Source organism: Giraffa tippelskirchi, chromosome 1 (assembly GCF_054371585.1).
Source record: "Giraffa tippelskirchi isolate mGirTip1 chromosome 1, T2T-mGirTip1v1.2.pri, whole genome shotgun sequence".
Lineage (NCBI taxonomy): Eukaryota > Metazoa > Chordata > Mammalia > Artiodactyla > Giraffidae > Giraffa > Giraffa tippelskirchi.
Genome location: NC_137275.1, coordinates 219,176,459 through 219,189,074, shown reverse-complemented (window position 1 = coordinate 219,189,074; position 12,616 = coordinate 219,176,459).

Here is a 12,616-nt window from a genome sequence, read left to right as displayed (position 1 = left end):
ATTCCAGCTACCCCTAAATATGAGTCAAAGCTGAACAAATACTTGAGCAAAGACTTGAACATAAGCCTGCAATAATGCAATGAAACTGGTGGATGGTGGTTTTCAGATTCCAGAAACATCTGCACAATGAGTGGATTATCCAAAGCAAAATATTTCTTTTCCCCCTGTAGTGCCTAAAACTTTCAAGAAAGTGGAGGGGCGGGGGTGGGGGGGGAGTGGGAAACACCAGTTATAGAGCACCAGCTCTGTGTCAGGCTCCACACCAGGTTTTTTACAATCACCATAAGCATCTCAATAAATCACCACAAATAGTCAGTTACATATTTTGAAGCCCATTTTCCAGATGAGAAGACTGGAGCTCAGAGAAGGGAAAATAACTGTTTTCAGAATCTCATAGCTTGAAAATGTAAATACACCTTAAGCTCGAAATGGTTCTACTAAGGTTTAAAATCACAGTTTTTGTTTTACTTAACCAGAAATCTGTTATTGAAGCTTTTGAGCCACCAAGACCTATAATTAGAGATTGACCTTACTGTCCACTTTGCTGTTGTGATGTCTCACATGCACCCATGCTCACGTCCCTGCTGTTGTTAACCCTTGAACCATGCTCAAGTCGTTGCATAAATGCCATCTTCTCATTAAGACCTACGTTGTCCACCACATGAAACTTGTAATATCTCTGTCAGCTTGCACAGCCCATATACCCTGTCTACACTGTCTTGGTTTTCCATAGCTCTTTTCAATGTCTGAAAAGTGATGCATTTTATTATTTTTTATATTTACTGTTCCTTATGTCTTCCTCTAGAAATCAGCAACAAAAGAGCAGAGTCCCATATTCTGCTTTTGTTTACCAGTCTTTTCCACTCATTTACAACAATGCTTAAAACTTAGAAAGAGTTCAGTAATATTTCTGGTGTGAATTCCTAATTAAGCGTGTCATTCTATCCATTCATTTTTTATTTTCATTGGAGTATAGTTGCTTTACAGTGTTGTATTAATTTCTACTGTATCGCAAGGTAAATCAGCTCGACATAAAATATACAGCTCCTCTTTTTTGGATTTTCTTCCCACTTAGGTCACCATTCTTATCATATGTGGCTCTCAAATCCTTTCAACACCCCCGCTGTTAGCCACTACCATTGGATCTGAGTTGTAACTTTAACTAAACTTAAAATAGTGTGCCATTGTTGCTTTTTATGTCAAGTGAAAACGGAGGTGGTACCATCAACCATAAGCTGTCAGGAGGACTAAGTGAGTTAATGCACACAGTGGGCTTAGCACACTACATGGTCTGCAGTGCATGACACTCAGTTCTTTCTCACTGTCATTTACTGGCTTTCATTTATCCAGCCTATAGCATGTGAATCTACACAGTTCTAGTTAAAACACACGTCAGAATCTGTATTTTCAAGAGAATCGTCTTGATTTTCTAAGTCATTCTGACATGTAAAACCTTAGGGCAATCCCAGTTAAAAAAAGCCTGCCTTAATCTTTCAAGACAAAAATCATTTGTTTATTCATTTTCATTAGCATTAGGTCTAGTATCAACAAGCTTTTATGTCTTGTTTCCTGTAATCATTTGCTGCTTTATCTATAAGAGGTGAATTCTTCCAGGACAGGGTCTATGCCTTGTTACTTTCTTTACTTCATTTCCTCAGATGGCATCTGATTTATAGTATATATTTAGTACCTACATATTACATTGTTGTCTTCTTTGAATCTGTTTCTCGCCCAGATTACAGCCAGAGTCTTACATGTACTAGATCCTCATTACATGTTTTCTGCTTTAAACTACATCTCGTAGACCCACCCACCAAGTGTGGGCAACTCTACTCCTTGCTTGATTATACAGTGTTTACCTGACTTCAGCTTTCATACATCCAGTAACAGTACTTACTGCCTCCAAAGAGGCATTGTGGGGTGATTATTTGCAGTGAATTGAACTGAGAAATGTCTCATGATAACTTTGACCTACTGGCCAGAGTTTTCTTGTCTGGACCACAAAGCCCATCACTTCCCCTGCCTTTCAGATGACCATCTGATATTTGGAAATGGTGACCACTGGCTTCCTTGTACCACTCCCACAACGCTCATACCAATAGAAGTCATCGTCTCCTCCAGGCAAAATGCCCTTCTGGCTTAAGCTCTTTTCAATGGGTAGTAAACCAAAAATGTTTGGTCCCTTTCTTTTATGGCAAAATCCCTTTGATTTACCATAAAGGATTGTTTTGGGGCTCCCAAAATGAAAGGGTGAGTTGACCAATAACAAGAACATTATTCAATGGTGTCTTTTAAAGACAGCCTCATTTCACATCATTTAAATGGTATGTGGGAAAGAAGAAGGAAACGGCATTTATGGAATGACTACTATGTTTTGGTCACATTACATTGATTGCTTTCTGGGATCTTCACAACAATCCTTTGAAGTCCATATTATCATACCCAATTTTATAAGTGAGAAAACTGAGACTCGGTGGTTTGGAGTAATTTGTTCTAAACCAAACATCAAGAGAGTGGTAGAGCTGGAATTTGAACCCAAGCCTGTAGAATTCCTCAGGTTGTTCTCCTGGCATCCTGCCCAGCTGTCTCCTGTCTCAGGGTCCACAACTGTGGTCAAAACTCTGCTTTTTTAACTTGCTGTGAATGCCTCCCACGAATCATAAACAATGTGGTCTTCCAGTAAATCTGACATAGATTTTCTAAAAGGGTCACAGCTGGCCAGATGAATGATGCATCTTGCCCAGAGATCTGCATCTAAATATGGTCCCAAAGGGCAGAATTATGTGATGATTGATATTCTGTGCAGAAGCACAAGAGGAACCCATAACTAAATTACTTACTCAACTTTTTAAACTGAGTCACCTTATGCAGGCTTCCTGTCTATGAATGAGCTGACCATTGTCTTGTCACTGTCATCTTTACCTACACATCTTCCACACATCTAAATCCTCACTATTAATTCTGCCTGCAAAAGACTTCTCATATTTGCTATCTTAATTTCTATTGCAAGTGTCCTTATTAAAACTGCTCTCCACATTCATTTATCTTTATTACTATACTCCCTTCTACTTGGTGAGCCTAGCTGCGGCATATATACTCCAGTCCATCCTCCAAAGTGCATCAAGCGATGTTTCAGACAAAGACCTGAATGTGTCACCTCCTTCTTCAAGAAGTCTCCTGTGCTGTTAATGGGGAACAGGCACCATACTTTCTTTCTTAGGAGACTTTACTAAAGTAACACATTTTGTCATTGACCCTAATTTTACTGTCTCCTTCTCATAGAGGGAAAACAAGCAAACCATAGATAGAGGTTGGCCTACATTTCTTAACTGGGTGGAGCTAGTTTATTGAAAGACCATGAGCATTTAAAATTTGTTCTATATTACTTTTCTGCCATGGACTAGGGTGATACTTAGGGTCACTCTGACTTAAGCTATTCTAAGGTAAGAATGTATACTTTGTAGACTAGAGCTGTCTCTTATTCTGTGAGTTTCAGTCTCAGCAAGGGTAGGGTTTGCTGCAGTAACAAAAGACCCTTAGATTTTAGTGACTTAAAACCACTGATGGTGTATGTTCATGCAGGAAAGCAATAACACAGCTCCATGTTATCATTCTAGAACCCAGGCTGCTTCCATTTGGACCATTATTGGTCATCAGGGCAGAAGGAAAGAAAACATGGACACAGTGAACTTCTCAAAGGCTCTCATATACTCCTCTCAGATGTATCACTTCCATTTACCTCACTAGGCAACCAAATCTTTTGATCTTGCTTGAATTAAAACGAGTGGGGTGTTATATCCTGTCACAGTTAGTGTACCACAGAGAAGTGCATGGAATGAGAGTGAACAGTAACACACAATATCACACCTGGTTAACAGAAGAGCATTAGCAAGCCCATTTTGTCCCATACGTTTGCCAAGTCATCTGACTTAGTATTTAGTTATTAAAAGGAAAATATTGGCATTTGGAGCTGATGCTCAGAGAGTCAAAGTTACTTTCCTCACTCTGCAAAATCTGTGAACTTCAGAGTAAGGACAAGAAGCTAAATCTCTTTCCATTAAAGCAGATTGTCTCTCAAGCTTCATTGCCCATGTCTGGCACAAAGTAGGTGGCTAGTACACGTCTGTAGAATTGAATCAAATTTATATGACCCACTGGTCAACATCTCCCTGAAATTCTTTTTTTTTTTTTTTCTATTCAATAAACACAGTTTCCACCTGTGTTATATGGTCTAGGAAACTCCACTGCATGCTTAACACAGAACTTTCACAGCAAATAAATCCCCTACCCTTCATCCAGCCCATCCAGACACACATTTTGATTCCTATATTGGTGTCATATCACCAAACACCATAAACAATAAATGAAAAACAGACAAGTGTCTTAGGAACAGGAAAAGCCTCCACGTGCCACCCCTCATTCTTGGTTTAATGTTAATCCCAATTCCTTGCTTCTGGGCCAAAAATGTTCTCCCTCAAGCCCCAATCCCTCTCCTCTCTGGAAGAAAGACTAGGTACTTCTTGAATTCATTTAGTTTGTTTTTTCTTCTCTTCAGTCGTCTTCCCTAGTAACGTCTTCCATATGTCTGTGAGCCGATTGTGCGAATGAGCTCTGCCCAAAGTCCTTATTTATTCTGAGTGGATTGGAATGGCAGCCTTAAGTCTGGTATTTCCTCACGTTTGACAGCTTGAATTACAGACTTTGGGTACATTTAACGTAATCCATTCATGTGGAATGGCTGTTGTTCCTCTCATAGTAGTTTGAAAATATAAATATTTACAAACCCTTAAGACAAAAGCTCTTACTGACAAGGTCTCTAAAGCATAGCTTTGTGGACCAGAACCTTTCTACTTAGAGTTTTCCATGGACAGAGTCTTGATTCTCCCGGGTCATATGCACTCCATTTAATGCTGATGGAATCATAGTGAAATTACAGGATCTTATCTCCCTGTGTGTCCAAAGACAAAAGAGAACAGAACACAAATATGGGGACAGGTTTTCTCAGCAGATACAGTTATCCTGCTCCTTCAAAGCTAACTGAAAATGAAGTCCCTGGATTTGAAGATAGTGTCTGACTCTGTGGGAATTCCCACTGCTTTATGTCTTCTGTATCCCAGGCACACATGCTGTAATTTATTGATAACTCATAATCCATTGCATTGATGTAGAAAGAAGGCTTTAAAGGATAAGTGAGTTCATCTGGTGTCAAACACCTAGCAAGTGGAGATCCCAGGAATTTGATTGTAGACTTTATCCTTTAAGGTAAAACTGGAAGGACTAGAGAGTATTATATGGAAGTTATCTGAACACAAAGATAATAGGTAACACTGGAATAATCTACATTTCTGAAAAGATTCCTCTTGGCTCAATACAATAGCCACATTCTCTATCCATGGCCAATTTTCTTCATTTTATCAGCATGTAACTCTCTCTATCCATTCTTTTCAAAGAGATATATCCATCTATATCAATTGGCATTGGTTTCAGTTGTATATAAGGGAAATAAATAATAATATCTTAAAATAAGGCAAGTTTAGCTGTCCTGTGTTTGAAAGTGTATTATGGGTTGGAGATCTGAATTTGGTATGGCGGCTCTATTGAAGCCAGAGAACACGATCCTTATACCTCTCTTCTCCAGCATCCTTTCGCATTACCAGATTGGCTGCTACAGTGGTACCCATTGAAACTGTGCATTAAGAATCAGGAAGGACAAAAAGGAGAAGGAAGGACACATAACTTCTGGTTTAAGAAGACTTCCCAGAGCAATCTTCTACACACTACTTTAGTTTACATATCTTTAGCCAGAACTTCATCCCATGGTGGCAACTAATTATACAAGAGAAAATTGGAATGGAAATGTAATCTTATAGGTGGATGGTAATGTGCTCAGCTGACAGTTGTGACTCAAAGCTACTGGGACTATGAAAACTGACCCAGTAGACAGATACTGGGATGAAAAGTAGAAATCCTAACATTTACCATAGAATTTTTGTTTTGGCTTCTCAGGTGGCAGTAGTGGTAAAGAACCCGCCTGACAATGCAGGAAAAATAAGTGATGTGGGTTCCATCCCTGGGTTTGCAAGATCCCCTGGAGGAGGGCATAGCAACCCTCTTCAGTATTCTTGCCTGGAGAATCCCATGGACAGAGGAGCCTGGAGGGTTAAAGTCCATAGGGTTGCAAAAAGTCGGACACAACTGAGGTGACTTAGTATGCATGCATGTATACTAGAAATATTGAAGGCAAAAGGAGAAGGGGATGGCAGAGGATAAGATGGTTGGAAAGCATCACCAAATCAATGGACATGAATCTGAGCAAATTCTGGGACATAGTGAAGGAGGAGCCTGCCGTGCTGTAGTCCATGGGGTCACAAAGAGTCAGACAAAACTTAGTGACTCAACAACAACAGCAACAAATTTCATATCTCATCTTAAGTACCCCTACAGGGAGACGGAAAGAATCCTGGCTTCAACACCAAACAAACTTGGGTTTCATCCCTTTTCTCTCTATATGGATGGTTTAGATGGGAATAAAGATATAATTAGACTACTTGAAGAGTGGATCCACATATGAAACTTGGCTCCATCTCCATTCTATGACAATACATGGTAGATAATAAGAGAGCAAGATTTATGATTTATGTATGTGTGTATATATATATCTGTGTATGTGTGTGCATATATATGTATGTACATATGTATGCATGCAGATGTTGATAATCTAAGTGAATCAAAGGGCATAACTGGCATAATGTGTTAGAGTGTTAGAGGCCAGGGTCCTAAAGAACCAAAATTTTAATGCACAAGACCCCAAAGAACATAAAAATACTAGAGCCAAGACTAAGTTAGTGTTTGCCCTGCTCTAGACCCAAGATGTTATCTTGAAGCAGAAGATGATGAGGACGTTGAAAATAAGGCCTTCATCTGGGGAAGGTAGAAAAAAAAGTAGAGTTCATTAGAGCTTTGTGCTTTCAAAGTGTTCACATGAAAACAGGGCACAGAAATGGCCCAATCTGGGAATATGAACGATTGTCCAGTCTCTAGGTCTGGAGGCCAAAGCCAGGCAAAGAGACCAGCTCTAAGTCCTGGCAATAGAAGGTCTGGAGGGTGCTGGACAGGACTGGAGTGGACAGACAATTGAGAAACCAAGGTTAGGCCACATCCTGGAGCATCTGTGGTCAGTGATGCATTAACCAGCCTTGGTCTTCCAAAGTTCTAAATAGAGTCCTTTCCCATGAATGTGGCTGAGAAAACTCAAAGAAAAGAAGAGGACAGAAAGGATGAGAAACCCAAATCACCCAGTAGATTCCTGTGCTAGAGCAGAATGAAAGCCCATGGGATTTTAACACTTCTGCTTGGATTCTGGAGTCAGAATTTGATTCATATCCTGGCACTCCTACTTACTAACGGCAAACACTTGGGTAATTTTACCATGTCTCTGATCCTTATTCCAGGAATATTTTAAAAAAAGGATACTTGCCTCACTGGATGCTTGTGTGCATTATATGAGATGAGTTATCTGAAAGATCTCTGCAAGTTACAAAACACAATATTCATTTGAGCATCTCATGTAGTTTCATATAGCATTCCTTCTTATTCTGATGATTCTGTAACCAATAACTTTCTATATCTTGTTCTTATTCCAATATGGCCCATTTATATCTCATGTATTTGGTGGTTTCATAACACTAACAAATTCTTTCCAGTTAGCATAAGTCAAATTGTGATGCCTCATAGCTTAACACCTTATCTGTTGAACAGCTTGTATGGAATGGGGTTGTGAAAGTTGGTCAAGGTGAAAACCAGGTTTCACAAGGTGGCAATGAGGCAAAAACTATAAATACAAACAATTATTCTACACTTTTCTGTCTTAGAGGAAAAGGAGTTTGGGAGACTCTGCCAAACTTAACAATAAAATGCAACAGATTATTTCTACATTACTACTGCACAATTTGGGCTTCCCGGGTAGCTCAAATGATAAAGAACCTGCCTGCAGTGTGGGACACCTGGATTCAGTCCCTAGGTTTGGAAGATCCCCTGGAGAAGGGCATGGCAACCCATCCCAGTATTCTTGCCTGGAGAATTTCACAGACAGAGGAACCTGGTTGGCTACAGTCTATGGGGTCGCAGAGTCAGACATGATTGAGCAACACACATACATACACATACATACACACATACAATTTACCAATAATAAAGAATGAGAACTCAGAAATCCTAATCCTGATTAAATTTGAGTTTGGAATCAATAAGCCTTCCCTATTTTAGGGGAATGTGCTAATGTGTTAATGATTTTAAGACATTAATGAATGTGGTAAAAAAATCAGAAAGCATGCTAAATTTCAAAATGAAACTGGAAATTATATTTGAAAATGAATATGCCACTGAGTCAAATACCTTATTTACATCAAGTTCTTTCAGCAATTTCCTAAAAAGTAGCATGGGTACATACCAAATCCAGTGAATTGTAATTTATCTAATATTCATCTCCTTTTCTATGTCACTCAACTCTAGCTCAGAAAGAGAATGGTGACAATGTAATTTGAAGATAGCATGGAATGGAAAGCTTTGAAGTGAAGAGACTAAATGTATGAGGAAAGTACTATGGGAACTAAAAGATAAAAGCAATATTGGAGTTAAGTGTTTTTTGGGGGGGAGGGTGTGGGATTTGGCCACACCATGCATGTGGAACTTCTCCAACCAGAGATCAAACCCCTACCCCCTGCAGTGGAAGCACAGTCTTGACCACTAGACCACCAGGGAAGTCCTGGAGTTAAGGTTTAAGTCTAGGCTATTTTATTAATTAGCTGTGTGACCTTGAGAAATGTATATATCCTCTGTTAGTCTTAATTTTCTTATCTAAAAACTAGTATTCATAATCCCTAGTTCTCAGTGCTATTAGGAAGCATAAAAATGATAAGACATATCAAGAACATACTGCCTCCCTTTTCCCTTTGGTTCTCTTCTCTACCTTGGGAAAATTCTTCACATTTCCGTACCTCAATTTTTTCATCTATAAGATGACAAAAGTATTAACATCCATATATTTGAATGGTATGAGTATAAAGTATGTTAATACATATCAATTCTTAGTACCTCTGCGAATGTGTGTGTGTGTGTGTGCACACACGTGCCCAGTTGTGTCTCTTTGCAACCCCATGGACTGTAGCCCACCGGGCTCCCCTGTCCATGGAATTTCCCAGGCATGCAAACTGGAGTGGGTTACCATTTCTTACTCCAGCCTGGTACCTATTAAGAGCTCAATAAAGAGCTCAATAACTAATGTCTGTAATACAGTACCTGGCATATATTAAGGGTACAGTCAATTGTAAATGTTGTACTAATTCAAGAATATTTTCTTTTAGAGTCATAACACAAAATGGAATAATTAAGCCCATTTCATAGATGAAAGACTAAGGTTTAGCAACTGGAATCTATTGGAATCCCACCAATACCCGGGATCATAACCTAACCTTTTTTTAAATTCCAAGGTTAAATATCATTCCATATAAAATGTTTCAGAAGTCAGGCAGGTCCTCTTGTTTCTCTAAGAACATACTATTTCCATTAGAGCTTTCTCACCCCAAATTTCAATCCTCAAATTGGAAAGGCAAGTTACTGCTATAAACTGACAGTTTGGAATTCATTCCACTTGTCTGAGTTCTTGAGTTTCACATATATGTATATGGAAGTTAAATATATTTTCTTGAATGTGATTTATGAGGACTTTCTGACTAAGTTCAAGAGGATCACTCATAATATACCTCTAGACTGCGTGCCATAATCTAAACACTGGAAGGAAAGTTTAGGAAAGCAATTCCCCAAACAGCCTCACCATCAGTGAAATCACAGTATCTTGTACTTGAAGCATTAGCCTCAGTGATTCAGCTTTCCTGAGAATTGAAATTGACTAAAGTTTTTATAAGTTTGTGGCTTATCTGGTTTACATTAAATACCCAAAGAGAAATGAATACATCGATGGCGTCAGTGGAAGAGAGAAAAATGGTGTCAGGCTCCAAGCCCAGGGGAGATGGCTGGTCTCAAGGAAAGACTTAAGTAGAATTATTTCCTTTCCTCTTCTGGGGGACAGAGACAGAAGTCAAATGACTAGACAGGGAAGGAGAGAAAAAAATAAGACAAATCTTAGCTTAAAACACTGGCTGACTTTCATGGCTTCTCTTTTAGACTACCTTGATTTCATGGTGTTTTGCATTGTCCACTACTAGGAGAGTTTCTTTCCAGGTTATGACACTCTTGGGGCTACAAATTTCGATAGATCCTTACTGCCAACCAAAACCTTAATGTGCCTTCCAAGGATTCTGTATCAAGATACTTCAAGTGGCAAATAATAGCACAATCAAGTCAAACTGGTTTAAGCCATAAAGGGGATTTATTGGCTCACGTAACACAAAAGTCCAGAAATAGCACAGCTCTTATGTGAGGCTTAATCCATTGACTCAAAAAATGTTAGGACACAGTTTTTCTCTCTCTTCATTTTTCAGCCTTGTTTTCTCAGTGCCAGGTTTATTTTTAATTTATTTTCCCCCTGGTCCCAAAATGGCTGTCAGGAGTTCTCAGAGCTTCAGGTTTCCTTGTTCACATCCAGGGGGAAAAACAGAATATTATCTTATAACACACACTGAAGCGAAAGAGATTTTCTTGCATAAAGCCAATAGAGCAGTGTATGCGTGTGTGTGTGTGTGTGTGTGCATACAGGCTGGTTCCAAATCGGAAAGGAGTACATCAAGGCTGTATATTGTCACCCCGCTTATTTAACTTATATGCAGAGTACATCATGCGAAATGCTGGGCTGGATGAAGCACAAGCTGGAATCAAGTTTGCCAGGAGAAATAGCAATAACCTCAGATATGCAGATGACACCACCCTTATGGCAGAAAGCGAAGAAGAACTAAAGAGCCTCTTGATGAAAGTGAAAGAAGAGAGTGAAGAAGTTGGCTTAAAGCTCGACATTCAGAAAACTAAGATCATGGCATCCGATCACATCACTTCATGGCAAATAGATGGGGAAACAATGGAAACAGTGAGAGACTTTATTTTCTTGGGCTCCAAAATCACTGCAGGTGGTGATTGCAGCCATGAAATTAAAAGACACTTGCTTCTTGGAAGAAAAGTTATGACCAATCTAGACAGCATATTAAAAAGCAGAGACATCACTTTACCAAGAAAGATCTATCTAGTCAAAGCTATGGTTTTTCCAGTTGTCATATATGGATGTGAAAGTTGGACTATGAAGAAAGCTGAGCGCCGAAGAACTGATGCTTTTGAACTATGGTGTTGGAGAAGACTCTTGAGAGTCCCTTGGACTGCAAGGAGATCCAACCAGTCCATCCTAAAGAAAATCAGTCCTGAATATTCATTGGAAGGACTGATGCTGAAGTTGAGAAACTTCAATACTGTAGCCACCTGATGCGAAGAACTGACTCATTTGGAAAGACCGTAATACTGGGAAAGATTGAAGGCAGAAGGAGAAGGGGACGACGGAGGATGAGATGGTTGGATGGCATCACTGACTCGGTGGACATGAGTTTGAGCAATCTCTGGGAATTGGTGATGGACAGGGAAGCCTGGTGTGCTGCAGTCATGGGGTCACAAAGAGTCGGACACGACTGAGTGACTGAACTAAACTGAACTGATACATATATAAATACATACATATATGGGCTTCCCTGATGGCTCAAGAGGTAAAGAATGAAATGTAGGAGCCACAGGAGACCTGAGTTCAAGATCCCCTGGAGAAGGGAATGGCAACACACTCCAGTATTCCTGCCTGGAGAATTCTATGGACAGAGGAAACTGGTGGGCTATAGTCTATGATGTTGTGAAGAGTTGGACACAGCTGAACAACTAACACTTCCTTCCTAAACAGGACCTACCCCCATCAACTGGGAGTGGAACTAATCCCATAAAATTTTCAAGGCTCAGAAATGTGGAGGTTGCTGGATTGGGTACTCTAGTATCAACCTGTTTCTTGAACTTCTGAATCAACCAGTTTTTCCATCTTTACTCCCACTTTGGATTTTACTTTCTGTACATGCATGCATACTGAACTATTTCTAGTTTCACAAGCACACCTTGATCTTCCAGCCTCTGCTCCATTCTACTTCTCTCCTGAACTGTCCCTCTCATCATATTTTCAAAATCAAACCCATCCTTTGAGGTCCTATTTAAACACTCCCTCCTCCATGAAGCTCTTCCGTAATATTCTCAGCTGGAAGTTCTCTATCATCATTTTTCCAATAGCAATGTTTATTTCCTGGCATTCTGAGTCAGATAGCTTCCAATTTTTTCTCCTACTGATACTGCGTATAGGTCTCTTCTAGATGATGCAAGTTCTCTGAGAAACAAGACTATGCCTCCCTTCTCCTTGATTTACCTTAGAATACCAAGTACCTGCTATGAATATTGTAGGGAGATCAGCCAATGGGTTTTTGTGGTTATTTTCCTGGAGACACATATTCTGTATATTTGTTGTTGTTGTTCAGTTGCTAAGTCATGTCCTACTCTTTGTGATCCCATGCACTGTAGCACACCAGACTTCCCTGTCCTTCACTATCTCTAGGAGTTTGCTCAATCTCATGTCCATTGAGTCAGTGATGTT